Raw genomic sequence first — 14,574 nt, forward strand, 5'->3', positions numbered from 1 at the left:
ACTTAGGTTGCTTCCGTAACTAGAAATAAGAAAATGAAAAACTCACTGGTAAAGGCAAGCATACAGAAAAGGTAGGAAATCATCCAAACACAAAGCTAGTAGGGAGATTAAAAGACAAAAGTAGTAAAATCATCTATATCCACAATAAGCAGTTAAGGGATACACAAAACAGTTAAATATAAAATATGATATCAAAAACACGAATCGACAGCACAAATGCAGGGTTTTAAAAATGCACTTGAAATTAAGAGATCAGTAACTTAAAACAATCACATATATATAGACTACTGTACAAAAACTTCATGGTAACCACAAAGCAAAAATCTATAATAGATACACACACACACACACACACACGCACAAATGAAATCCAAATGGTATTATATTTTAAATTTCAAATTCACTTATTCATTGTTGGTATGTAGGAAAACAATTAACTTTTATATATTAACCTTGTATCTTGTGACTTTGCTATAATGGCTTATTCAGGAGTTTGTTGTTGTTGATTCCTTCACATTTTCTATATAGATGATCATGTAATTTACAAAGTTTTATTTCTTACTTTCCAATCTGTATACGATTTATTTCTTTTTCTTGCTTTATTACATTAGCTAGGACTTGCAGTACAATGTGAAAAGCAGTGAGAGGGGACATCTTTGCCTTGTTCCTGATCTTAGCAGGAAAGCTTCGAGTTTCTCACCATTAAGTAGATGTTAGTTGTAGGATTTTTGTAGATATTCTTTATCAAGTTGAGGAAATTCTCCTCTATTGCTAGTTAACTGAGAGCTTTTGATCGTGAATGGGTGTTGAATTTTGTCAAAGGCTTCTTCTATATCTATTGATACGATCATGTGATTTTTCTTCTTTATCCTATTGATGTGATAGACTACATTAAATCGAACATTGAAGCAGCCTTCCTTACCTGGGATAAATCCCACTTGCCCATGGTATACTATTCTTTTTATACATTGCTGGATTCAATTTGCTAATATTTTGTTGAGGATTTTTGCTTATTTGTTCATGAAAGATATTGGTTCACAGTTTTCTTTTCTTGTAATATCTTTGGTTTTGATATTAGGGTAATGCTATCCTCATGGGATAAGGAAGTATTCCCTCTGCTTCTAACCTCTAAGAGAGATTGTAGAGAATTGATGTAATTTCTTCCTGAAATGTTTGCTAGGATTCACCAGTGAACCCATCTGAGCCTGGCTTTCTGTTTTGGAAGGTTATTAATTATTGATTCAATTTCTTTAATATATATATAGGCCTACTCAGACTGTCTGTTTCTTCTTGTGTGAGTTTTGGCAGATTGTGTCCGTCAAGTAATTTGTCCATTTCATCTAGATTATCAAATTTGTGGGCATAGAGTTGTTCATAGTATTCCTTGATTATCCTTTTAATGTCCATGGGGTCTGTGGTGAACTCCCTTTTTTCATTTCTGATATTAGTAATTTGCATCTTCTCCCTTTTTTTCTTAGTTATCCTGGTTAGAGGATAATTTTATTTTCCTTTTCAAAGAACCAGCTTTTGGTTTCATTGATTTTTTCCCTATTAATTTTGTTTTCAATTTCATTGATTTTTGCTTGAATTTTTATTATTTTTTCTGCTTACTTTGGATTTAATTTGCTCTTTTTCTAGTTTCCTAAGATGGAAGTTTACAAGATTGATTTTACATCTTTCTTTTTATCTAATATATGCATTCAGTGCTGTAAATTTCCCTGTAATCATTGCTTTCACTGCATCCCACAAATTTTGATATTCTGTGTTTCCATTTTCATTTAGTTCAATAATTTTTTTAATCTCCCTTGAGATTTCTTCTTTGATCTATGTGTTATTTAGAAGTGTATTATTAAGTCTCCAAGTAGTTGGGAATTTTTCCAACCATCTGTCTATTATTAATTTCTAGTTTAAATCTACTAGGGTCTGAACACAGACATTGTAGGAATTCTATTCTTAAATTTGTTGAGTTTTGTTTTGTATTTTATGGTCCAGAATGTAGTCTATCTTGGCGAATGTTCCCTGTGAGCTTGAAAAGAATATGTATTCTGCTGTGATTGGATGATGTTGTCTAGAGTTGTCCATTATATCCAGTAGATTGATGGTGTTATTGAGTTCAGCTAGGTCCTTCCTGCTGTATCTATTTCTGATGAAGAGTTGTTTAAGTCTCCAACTATGATAGTAGATTCATCTATTTCTCCTTGCAGTTCTATCAGTTTTTGCCTCACATAGTTTGACTTTCTGTTGTTACAGAAGGGGATGTTACATCTTGTTAAAGAATTGATCATAAGGGTTTTTTAAATTGCAGTTTTTAATTAAACTTTTTATTTTTTGAGATAATTGTAGATTCCCATGTACTGGTAAATAGTACATAGAAATCCCATATATCCTTTATCCAGTTTTCCCCAATGGTAACATCTTACAAAACCATAGTATAATATCACAACCAGGATTTTTTTTTTTTTTTCTTTTGCGGTACGTGGGCCTCTCACTGTTGTGGTCTCTCCCATCGCGGAGCACAGGCTCCGGACGCGCAGACTCAGCGGCATTGGCTCACGGGCCCAGCTTCTCCGCAGCATGTGGGATCTTCCCGGACCGGGGCACGAACCCGTGTCCCCTGCATCGGCAGGCGGACTCTCAACCACTGCGCCACCAGGGAAGCCCACAACCAGGATATTGATATAAAATCAATCCACCAATCAGAATCAGGTTTCCCCAGTTTTACTTGTACTCATTTGAATGTGTGTGTACTTAATTAATGTAATTTAGTCACATGTGTAGGGTCATGTATTCACCACCACAGTCAAGATAAAGAACAACTCCATCACCATCACCATCAATTTCCTTAATATTGACATTTTATAAAACATCACCCCTCTCTTTTCTCCTCCTCCCACCCCAGTCCCTAATGCCTTGTAACCACTAATCTGTTCTCCATTTCCATAATTTTGTCATTTCAAGAATGTTATATAAATGGGCAAAGGAACTGAATAGACATTTCTCCAAAGAAGACGTAGAAATGGCCAATAAGCTCAACATTATTCGCCATCAGGGAAATGCAAAGCAAAACCACATGAGATACCGCTTCACACCTGCAAGGACGGCTATTATCAAAAAGTCAGTGTTAGCAAGGATGTGGAAAAATTGAAGCCCTCATACTGTGCTGGTAGAAAATTAAAATGATGTAGCTGCTTTGAAAACAATCTGGCAGATACTCAAAAGTTTAAACAGAGTTATCATATGACCCAGCAATTCCAGGTGCTTGGTGTATATCCAAGAAAAATGAAAACCTATGTTCACACAAAAACTTGTATATGAATGTTCGTAGCAGCTCTATTTGTAATAATCAAAACCTGGAAGTAACCCAAATGTCCATCAACAGGTAAGTATATAAATAAAACGTGGTATACCTATACAATGCAATGTTACTCATCAGTAAAAAGGAAAGAAAAACTATTTATATACGAACTAGCGTGTATTAATTTCAAAATACTTATGCTGAGTGAAAGAAGCCAGGTCAAAAAGAAAAAAAAGATTACATACATATTATATGACTTCATATATAAATATAAAATTCTAAAAAATGCAAACGAATCCATAGTGACAGAAAATGTGTCAGTGGTTGCTGGGGATTATTTCTTAACTTATCCTTTTTAATCAATTTTTTCATGTTTTTATTTTGTTATACATGAACTTTTACATTAAAGTATAAAAAGTATAAGATATAGACAGAATAGGGCACAAATCATAAGTGTACGAATTATCACAAAGTGAACACACCCATGAGACCTTGTGGAAACAAGATCCCTGTTTCTCAAGGGTGGTATTTTCGGCAGAACAATTTTTGTGAACTGTCAGAGATAAACACAGCTGGACATAAGTTAAAGTGGTGAAAACAGATTTATTCAGAAACTACTGACAGTAGGGGGAGAGCTGAGCACCAGTTCTGTTGGTGCAGAGGGAATGGGGGAGTAGGAAGGAACTGAAGTAGGAAGTAAAAATGGGGGAATAGTAAGGAGCTGAAGTAGGAAGTAGGAAGGAGCTGTCAGGGAAGTAAAAATTACACAAAGCTGGACAAGGGTGTTAGTCCACATGAAAGCCATCTCAATTTGCTAACTGGCTTATTGATTGAAGTTAGGCTTATTAATTATTAATTGAAGTTAGGCTCCTGCCCTCGCATAGAGACTGGGAGGTAGGGACCCTATCATCCGGTGTTGCTGAAGCAAACAGTACCTGATTTTGGCAGCCTTGGGTTTTCTCAGACAGACACTTCAGGGGGCCCTTGAACGGTTAGAAACTGTTAGTTCAAGTCTTTACAGTCAAAGTTGAGGCCTTGTCAAGAAGAGGGCTCAGTAGAGGCTGGCTAGAGTTTGGTCAAGGAGAGAATCTTTGTCAGCATAACTGTCTCACAGATTGAGGACTTTCAAAATCATCCCCCCCCCCACCACATTATGATAAGCAAAAAAAAAAAAAGCTCTGTGCATTTCCAAATGCCCTATCTCACAGAAACCACACTAAGTAACATCTAATGTGCCTACCAGCTTTGAAATCCTACAGTACTGTCCCTGGCTATTTTGTCTCTATTTGAAGATAGAGGTAAAGAAACAGGCTGAAAAGACAGTACACAGAAGTGCTGGGCAGGGGGATGGAGGCTGTCGGAGGTTATGACCTTCCTTCCTCTGCAAATTTTCATGTGGAATGCACACTCTGTTGCCTGAATTACTTTGCACAAATTCCCAGGAAAACCAGGCAAGGAAGTGGGCAGACTGTGGAGTGAACCCCAATTCAAATTCTGATTATGCCATTTAACTTTATTTCCATGTGCATCTTAGCCTCTCCTGGCCTCACTGAGCTTTGCAAAGCCATGATCTTCGGTGGTTCCTGGTCAGGATGCACAGTCATGCCTTCTGGAGCAGGTTCTCCAAGGCTCTGTCAGCTGCATGGCCCAGACTCAAGGCCATACTCTTGGAACCTGCACCAACCACCATTCTCCAGTCTGCTTCCTTTCCCCACACCTGCTCCTGATAGGGGGTGTGGGTGTGAGGGACTGGAAGGAAGGGAAGCAGGAGATGAAAGAAAGGGAGCAGACGCCCCTCCCTGCACAGCTTCCACTCAAGCCCTGCCAAGGCCTCCATGGGGGAGGCACCTGCCCAGCTCTAGGAGAGGGGGCATTGAAATGAACTTGGCCAAGGAAATAGTACCTAAAGCAACTGAATATGTCCTTGAAAATACACTATTTTAATAGCTAGATATTGCTGAAAAGGTTTTGGACCAGAAAGAGATGTCACTGAAGTTCCCCTCTACCCAGTTGGAAAGGGATTTGGCCAAGTAAATTAGATAGCTAGGAAAGACAAAACTGTCTCTGCTTATATAATTCATTGGTCTTGAGACCTCTCAAACAACTAGTTATAGTTGTTAACTACCCCCCTGGTAGGTAAGGAAAGCCCAGACCTTCAGGACCCAGAGGTCTGGCTACCCTCTTGGCAGGGGAGATAATGTGGTTCACTCCTTTGTGGAATTTTTTTTTCCCCTGGGGAAAAATAGTTTTTCTCAGTAGGATATCAACATGCCTAACCACAGGCATCTGGACTTTCTCCTATTGGTAAAGGGAACTTTAAAGCATTTCAAATAGGGGATAGATATGATTGCATTTGAGTTTTAGAATACTCACCCTGGTTCCTACCACATCTTTTACTTTTTCTTTAATTTTTAAAATTTTTTTCTTTTACTTTTAAATAAGCTTTTTTATTTTAAGTAATTGTAGATTCACATGCAGTTCTAAGAAATAAGACAGAAAGATCCTGTGTATTCTTTTTCCAGTTTCCCCATGGTAACATCTTACAAAACTATGGTACATTAATCACAACCAGGATACTGACAATTGATACAGTCAAGAAACAGAAAAGTTCCATCACCATAAGGATCCCTCATGTTGCCTTTTTAAAGCAACATCTACTTCCCTCTCACCCCTACCACCTCCTTAACCCTTGGCAAACACTAATTTGTTCTCCATTTCTATAATTTTGTCATTTCAAGAATGTTAAATGAATGGAATCATACACATACCTGCCTGTGGGAATTGCTTTTATCACTCACCATAATACTCTAGAGATCCATCCAGGTTGTTGTGTGTATCAACAGTTTATTCCCGTTTTTTGCTGAATAGTATTCCATAGTACGGATGTACCACAATTTTTTTTAACTATTCACCCGTTGAAGGACATCTGAGTTGCTTCCAGTTTGGACTATTATGAATAAATCTAGTATAAATATTCGTGTACAGGCTTTTGTATGAGCATAAGTCCTCATTTCTCTGGGCTAAGTGCTCAGAATTGCAAGTACTGGGTCATATGGTAGTTGCACGTTTTATTTATTTTTTTTAAAGAAACTACCGAACTATTTTTCAGAGTGGCTGTACCATTTTACAGTTCTGCCAGCAATGTATGAGTAATTCAGTTTCTCTGCGTCCTTGCCAGCATTTGGTATTGTCACTGTTTTCTATTTTTGCCATTTCAATAAATGTGTATTAATGTTCCATTGTACTTTTAGTTTTTGTTTCTGTAGTGAAATGACGTTGAATATCTTTTCAGGTGCTTATTTGCCATCTGTATATTCTCTTCAGTGAAATGTCTCTTTATGTCTTCTGGCCATGTGCTAATCATGGTGTTTGGTTTTTATACTGTCGAGGTTTGAGAATTCTTTAAATATTCCAGATACTAGTCCTTTGTTGGATATGTGGTTTGCAAATATTTTCTCCCACTTTGTAGCTTGTCTTTTTATCCTCTTATCAGAGTCTTTCTCAGAGCAAGTTTTTAATTTTGAATGAGTCCAATTTATTCATTTTTCCTTTTATGGATCATACTTTTGGTGTCAATTCTATAGACTCTTTCAGTAGCCCTGGACCCTAATGATTTTCTCCTAAGTTTTTTCCTAAAAGTTTTATAGTTTTACATTTACATTTAAATGTATAATCCATTTTGAGTAAACTTTTGTATAATGCGTGAGACTTAGATTGAGACTTTTTTTGCCTATGAGTGTCCTATTGTTCCAACATGATTTGTTAAAAAGACTGTTTTTCTTCCATTGAATTACTTTTGCATAATTGTCAAAAATAAGTTGGACATATTTGTATTGGTCTCTTTTTATGTTCTCTATTCTATTCCATTGATCTATATGTCCTTTTCTATGTCAATACCACACAGTCTTGATTACTATGCTATATAATATGCCTTGAAATCAGGTAGACTAATTTCTTCCACTTTATTCTTCTTTTTCAAAATTGTTTTAGCTATTCTGGTTTCTTTGTCTTTCCATATAAATTTTAATATATTCTTGCCTGTATCTACAAAAAAAATCTTGCTTTTTTTATAGTAATTGTGTTAAACTTATCTATCAATTTAGGGAGAATTGGCATCTGTACTATGTTGAATCTTCCAATCCTTGAATATGGTAGGTCTCTCCATTTATTTAGATCTTATTTGATTTCTTTCATCACTGTTATGTAGTTTTCAGGATACAAGTCCTGTACGTACTTTGTTAAATTTACACCTAAAACTTTTGGGATTTTTTTGAGTGATAAAACATGGTATTGCACTTAAAATTTTGGTGTCCAAAATGCTATTATATAGAAATCCAATTAGTATTTGTATGCTTTTCTTATAGCCTATGACCGTGTTGGACTTATTAATTCGATGAGGTTTTATTTGTTTTTAAGATTCCTTTGGGATTTTTCTACCTAGATAATCATATTCTCTGCATATAGGGATGGTTTTACCTCTTCCTTTCTAATCTGTATACCCTTTACTTTCTTTCCTGCCTTATTGTACCGGTTAGAATTTCTAGCACTGTGTTGAGTAAGAGTGATGAGGATGGAGGTACATACCACCAGCACAACCACTCAAGAAAGACTGTCCAGAATTTCTGTACCACAGTTACAAAGTTCTGGGACAGAGAAACTGATTTGGCCTACCTTGAGTAAGGGTCTACCTGTCATCCAGTCATTTGTGACAAGTATGTATGAACTTCTATCCTTTGCTCAATAAAAGCTTTGGAGCAAGCTCTCGGAGTAGGTTTTGCAAGAGGGTATAGGGATGGGATGAAAATGAATTACAATGCTGGGACTCCCCTGGTGGTGCAGTAGTTAAGAATCCGCCTGCCAATTCAGGGGACATGGGTTCGAGCCCTGGTCCAGGAAGATCCCACATGCCACAGAGCAACTAAGCCCATGTGCCACAACTGCTGAGCCTGCACTCTAGAGCCTGTGAGCCACATCTACTGAGCCCAAGTGCCACAACTACTGAAGCCCGCATGCCTAGAGCCCGTGCTCCTTAGCGAGAGAAGCCCGCGCACCACAACGAAGAGTGGCCCCTGCTTGCTGCAACTAGAGGACCAGCACACAGCAACGAAGACCCAACGCAGCCAAAAGTAAATAAATTAAGAAATTAACTTAAAAAAAAAAGAAAATGGCAATGCTAACACAGTATGTGATCCCTCCTGAGAGATGACATCTATCTATTTAATCATGACAAGGTTCGCTGGGAGGTATGCATCTTCCCAGATCCAGATTTGGTTAAGCCCCACCATTCACAGCTCTTTTCTCTGATAAACATGGAACTCCATGATGCAGTAAGAAAAAAACCTAGAATTTCTTGCTAACGACTTGAAGACAAGGGTCAGAAAATGAAGGACTTAGAGACTAAAATGATGGGAACTTGGCAAGATTGAGTGCTCCTGGCGACTAGTACAGTGCATAGAACACAGCAGTCTTCACTAAATGTGACTGAGTGAATGACAGAATCTCATAACGACCTGGAAGAACATGTCAAAGAAGAGACTTATCCTGAAATGAGCTTCCTACGAAATTTGTGTTTTATTTTTTAATTTTTAATTTCACAGAATACATATAAATGTGTTTTTTAAATGAGAGCCTAACAGATAAAGCTAATATCCTCTCTGACTACCACTTTGAATTCTTGCCTCCTTTCCCACTCTCCAAGAGTAATCACTGGTATAAGTTAGATGTATATACTTCTAGACTTCCTGTAATACTTTCATAAATGTATTATATGTACCCACCAGAAATATATAATATTGTGTAGGTTTTAAGAATATATGAATGGTAGGGACTTGCCTGGTGGCCCAGTGGGTAAGACTCTGTGCTCCCAATGCAGGGCCCGGAGTTCGATCCCTGGTCGGGGAACTAGATTATACATGCATGCCGCAACTAAGAAGCCTGCATGCTGCAACTATTAAAAGATCCCGCAACTAAAATCCCGCAATTAAAAGATGCCACAGCGAAGACCTGGTGCAGCCTAAATAAATAAATAAATAGAGGTGCTTATTTTATATATATATATATATATATATATATATATATATATATGAATGGTATTCTTTCCAATTGCTCTTCAGTTTCCTTTTTTTCATTCAAAAAACAAAGTTTTTTATTTCTAGTTGACCCAGAAAGAGACCTAGCTTATTCGTTTCAATGGATACATAGTATTCCTTGGTATGTATGTGCCACAACCTGCCCATTCCCTTACTGAAGGGTATTTAGGTTGTTTTCATTGTTTTGTTATCATCAAAAATGGTGCAATAACCTTGTATTGTTTCTATATGCATGTGTGTAGAAGATGGCAAAAAAAAAAAGTCACAATCTCCACCCTCCCTGTATCCACACACTTCGCAATTTGATTTTGCAGCTCTTCCCACCAACAGGTAAAGTCCTTTTTCCTCCCCCTGAATCTAGGATGACCTTGGGCTTAATTCAGCCAGTAGAATGCAGCAGACATGTCAGTGTGCCAATTTCAAGCCTAGGCCTCAAGAGGCCTTGAATGCTTCTGCTTTCTATCCCTTGGAGTTTTGTCCAGCCACCAGGTGATCAAACCCAGGCCAGGCTGTTGGGGAAAGAGAGACCACACCGAACAGAGTTGAGCTGTGTCAGCTGAGGGCATCCTACGCCAGCCAGCCCCCAGCTATCCCAGCAGCGGACTGCTGACAGTGACTGAGCCAGAGGAAATCAGAACTGCCTAGCTGGGTCCAGCCAGAGTTGCCAACCTGGAGACCTGTGAGCTAAATAAATACTTGTTCTAACAGCAAAAGTTACCTGATACAATGTATGCGGATATTTCTTTAGAGTAGATTTTTTTCAAGCTTTAGCATGTATCAGTATCAGCTGGTGGGGTTTTAAAATCACAGATTGCTGGGCACCACTGATTTAGTAGATCTGGGTGGGACTTGAGCATTTGCATTTCTAACAAGTTCTCAGGTGATGCTAATGACGCCGGTCCAAGGGCCATGCTTTGAAAATCACTGCTGTAGAATATACAACCTAAAAATGGTATTGCTGGGTCATGAATTATAAGCATATGTAATAGCTAAATCGATACTCCCAAACTACCATCCAAAGCAAATATATCCTTTTTGAAATTTTAAGGGATAAAAGAATAAGTCACTGAAACAAAACTTATAAACCAGATAGTATGAGGAACAAGTGTGAATAAAGAAAGTATCAGCATGAAGGGGGAAGTAACTCACTAATTCTTGGGGTTGGAAGGTGGAGCAGGAAGCTGATTAACAGTAATATTTATGACCAAAGCACAGAGTATGAATGATGAAGTAAACCTGAAATGTTAAGCCAAGAAAATAAATAGTATTTCATAATATTACATATTACACTATATACTAGAGCAGGACTTAGAAGGAGAAGCTGCTCTAGAAGAGTATTCCTTCTTCTAAAGAAATAACAGGGGAGAGAGAGATAAGGTCCTAAATGGTCAGTCCCCACCCTCATCCCTCACCTCACTTCCCTTAGTTCTCCATGCCAGCTGCCATGGTTATCTTTTACTTCCTTGAATGAAACCTCCTCTCTCCCACCACAGGGCCTTTGCACTTACTGATTCCTCTGCATGGAACACTTCCTCTTTCTGTCTGCCCATACTCAACCAAGTTAATTCCCATTTAACCTTAAGGTTTTAGATCTAATTTCACTTAATCAAGAAAGCCTAATCTCCCAGACTAGGTCAAATTTCACCATTATAAACTCTCAACACACTGCATTTCTCCTACACAGCACTTAATGCAGTTGGGATTTTACTTTTATTTGTGTGTTTATGTGATTCATGACTATCTTACCCTCCAGCCTAGGAGGTTTCAGGAGGGCTGAGAGTGTGTCTCTTTTGAGTGACCGTTGTAACCTCAACACTTTGTCTGGCAAAGAGCAGATGCCCATAAATATGTGTTGGATGAATAAAGTAGGGTTTTGCAAAAGCTTTCAATGGACCTGAGGTCAAGATTGCAATGGGAAACATTCAGAAGAGGAAAAAAGAAGAGGAAACAGAAGTACTATCTTCATGATAGTACTAGAGGGTCTATCACACTAGAGGGTCACAAAATAGTCACAGAATAGCAATGATGAGCTTCCATCTGTTTGAACAACCGTATCAGAAGAGTATTGGCTACTGGACCTCTGATCTCCTGGAGAGAAGTTTCTACTGGTGTACTAGTGGGTCCTATTTAAGGTCCAGCCCTATTCAGTATTTTGAACAAGACAGAAAGCTTGCCTATCTTGTTTGCAGATAAGATGAAAGTCAAAGGTTTATTTTGACAGAATTTAGATTTAAAATAATACCATGGAAGTACAAAGCCAAAACCAATAAGATAAAGGTCAGTAGAGACACTGTACATATTAAATCAATCTTGCAAGTACCTGATATGGAAGAGAAGCTGGGTTTGACTACATGGTTTATGTAAAAAAAGACTTGATTGCTGACAACAAATTCATTATGAACAAATGCCATGATACAACTGGTAAAAAATGGTAACTGTCCAGAGGATGGGAACTGATGGTCTCACTTTACTGGTAGATTCTCGAGTACTGTGTCTAGTTCTTAGAGCCAGTTTGAGGCTTGGAAACCTTGAGAAATGAAGAATAGTTAGAGCAGCTGGAGACGTTTAGCCTGCAAAAGTAAACACTAAAGGAAAACAAAAACTGACCTTGGATAGAGACAGCTCACCAAATTTGTACTTCCAACTTAGGAAGAGATACTCTTTCTAAAGCTCTCATGAGTTTTTATTTATATGATTTCTGATAAGTTCTTTTTCATCCTTATATTCTTGTTTCATTTATTATTTCATAATTCCTTGTTTGTTTTGTGAATATTATGATTCACTTCTCTCTTTGAGAATTCTTTGAAAAAAACATGTTTATTTTGTTTTCTATTAATCCATCTTTTTTTAGACAGGGAATGGCCTTTTTTCTCTTTCTTCCTTCCTTTTTTTTTTTCTTTTCTTTTCTGTAGATTGTTCTACTGTGTTCATTTGTCTGAGCTGGTTTCACTTCTTGATTATTGATTTTGGTGCCAGTCTTTTTAGAAATATTTTCCTTATATGTTTCAGAAATTTGGTTTGTAGGTTTATTTTCAGTGGAAAATTTCTTTCCTTCCTCCTTTGCCTTCCTCTCCTTTTCCTTTCTTTTTCTGTCATCCCACTCCTCTCCCTGTCTTGTGGTTTACTTTTCTTCTACCTGGTTTCTGTGGCTCCCAGTCCAGAGCCAGCTGACATATCGGAGCTCTGGGCTTCTGCCTCACAGTGATAGTAAAAATCCTGCCAACATGTCTGCCAGCTGCTTGGTTAAGTTGCCTCCTAGGCACCTGGCTTTCACGGAGAACATCTATTCTTCACTACCTTCACAGAAGCCATACTTTGGGTGGTCTCTACCTGCTTCTAAACTGGAAGAAGTCCATCAGGACTTTGGCTTTTGCTATATGGCTCTCTGCTTCTGTTCCACTTCTGATCCAAGGAGAGGTACAGAAGAGTACATAAAACATACATGTATAGTTTTTAAAAGAATGATAAAGTGAGAATTTATTGTAACCACCACTGGCTATGTCTTTTACATTCTTCTCTTTATATTTTTTTCTCTCACTGACATGTGCTTGGAATAGTGGGGACCCCTATGATGGGAACCGCCAATACCATCTTGACAGGGTGCACCTGTCCACTCTAACAGCAGGTGGTGCTCCAGGAACCTCAGTGAGTTTCACTGCCAAACCCTCTGGGTCCTAAGATACACTGATCTCTTCAGGGTTGTAGGCTTTATGAACAGCCCACCACTTTATAATTATTTAGCCCCAGTATCTTCTGACTAGATGTGGTTACTGTTATTGCGTTTTCCTTAAACAGTAGCTCAAGATGTTTATATCTTTTTCTCTTGACAATAGCTTGTCAATTCAAGCCTGAAAATTCTCTCTCTACAAATTCCACCTGTAAGGAAAGACAGACTCATTTTATACATTGGGTATATTGTCCCAGTATTAAGGCTTACAGGCTTTCAAAAATCTTTGGGAAATATATATTTATTATTTATTTAAATAATTTTATTTAATATTTAAAATATTAAATATTTTAATTTTAAAAATAATAAAACATTTAAAGTAGTATAATTGTAATATATAAAAAATAATTATATATCCCAAAGTATAAAGAGAAAATTGTAAAAATTGGAATGGATGTTTATCTTCAAAATTAACATAATTAACGGTTCAATTAGGATTATACACATTTTACATTTTGTAGTATTGATAGTTTGAGGTTAGGTTTCTTATTTCACAAGAAGCTCTGATCATCTACAGCTGTCAGAAATCATAGCTAACTAAATTATATGATTTACTTTTGGATTAAAAGTTTTAAGTGCAAATTTTATTTATTTATTTTTAATTTTTTTTCTTTTTTTTTTTTTTTTAACTGCGTTGCATGTTCGTTGCTGCGCTAGGGCTTTCTCTAGTTGCCGCGAGTGGGGCTGCTCTTCCTTGCGGTGCGCAGGCTTCTCACCGGGTGGCTTCTCTTTGTTGTGGAGCACGGGCTCTAGGTGCTCAGGCTCTGTAGTTGTAGCACGTGGGCTCAGTAGCTGTGGCTTGCAGGCTCTAGAGCGCAGGCTCAGTAGTTGTGGCGCACGGGCCCAGTTGCTCCGCGGCACGTGGGATCTTACCGGACCAGGGCTCGAACCCGTGTCCCCTGCGTTGGCAGGCGGATGCTTAACCACTGCGCCACCAGGGAAGTCTGCACATATTATTTATAGTTTTTAAAAGAATGATAAAGTGAGAATTTATTGTAACCACCACTGGCTATGTCTTTTACATTCATTATGAACAAATGCCATGATACAACTGGTAAAAAATGGTAACTGTCCAGAGGATGGGAACTGATGGTCTCACTTTACTGGTAGATTCTCGAGTACTGTGTCTAGTTCTTAGAGCCAGTTTGAGGCTTGGAAACCATGAGAAATGAAGAATAGTTAGAGCAGCTGGAGACGTTTAACCCGTGTCCCCTGCGTTGGCAGGCGGATGCTTAACCACTGCGCCACCAGGGAAGTCTGCACATTTTATTTACAACTTTGTTTTACAACAACCACCAAGTTTTTTAAAAATATGAGGCGTAGATATAATATGTTTGATGTGGTATGGAGCTAGACTTTGAGAAGTAAGGGATTTTAAAGGGCCTCAGAGAAATGGAAGGAGCCCAAAAGAGACAAAGAATGGAGACAGTTAAGAAAGAGAAAAGAGGGTCCTGGGGGGAAAG

The sequence above is a fragment of the Grampus griseus genome (genome assembly GCF_964374135.1).
Source record: "Grampus griseus genome assembly, chromosome: 2".
Classification (NCBI taxonomy): domain Eukaryota; kingdom Metazoa; phylum Chordata; class Mammalia; order Artiodactyla; family Delphinidae; genus Grampus; species Grampus griseus.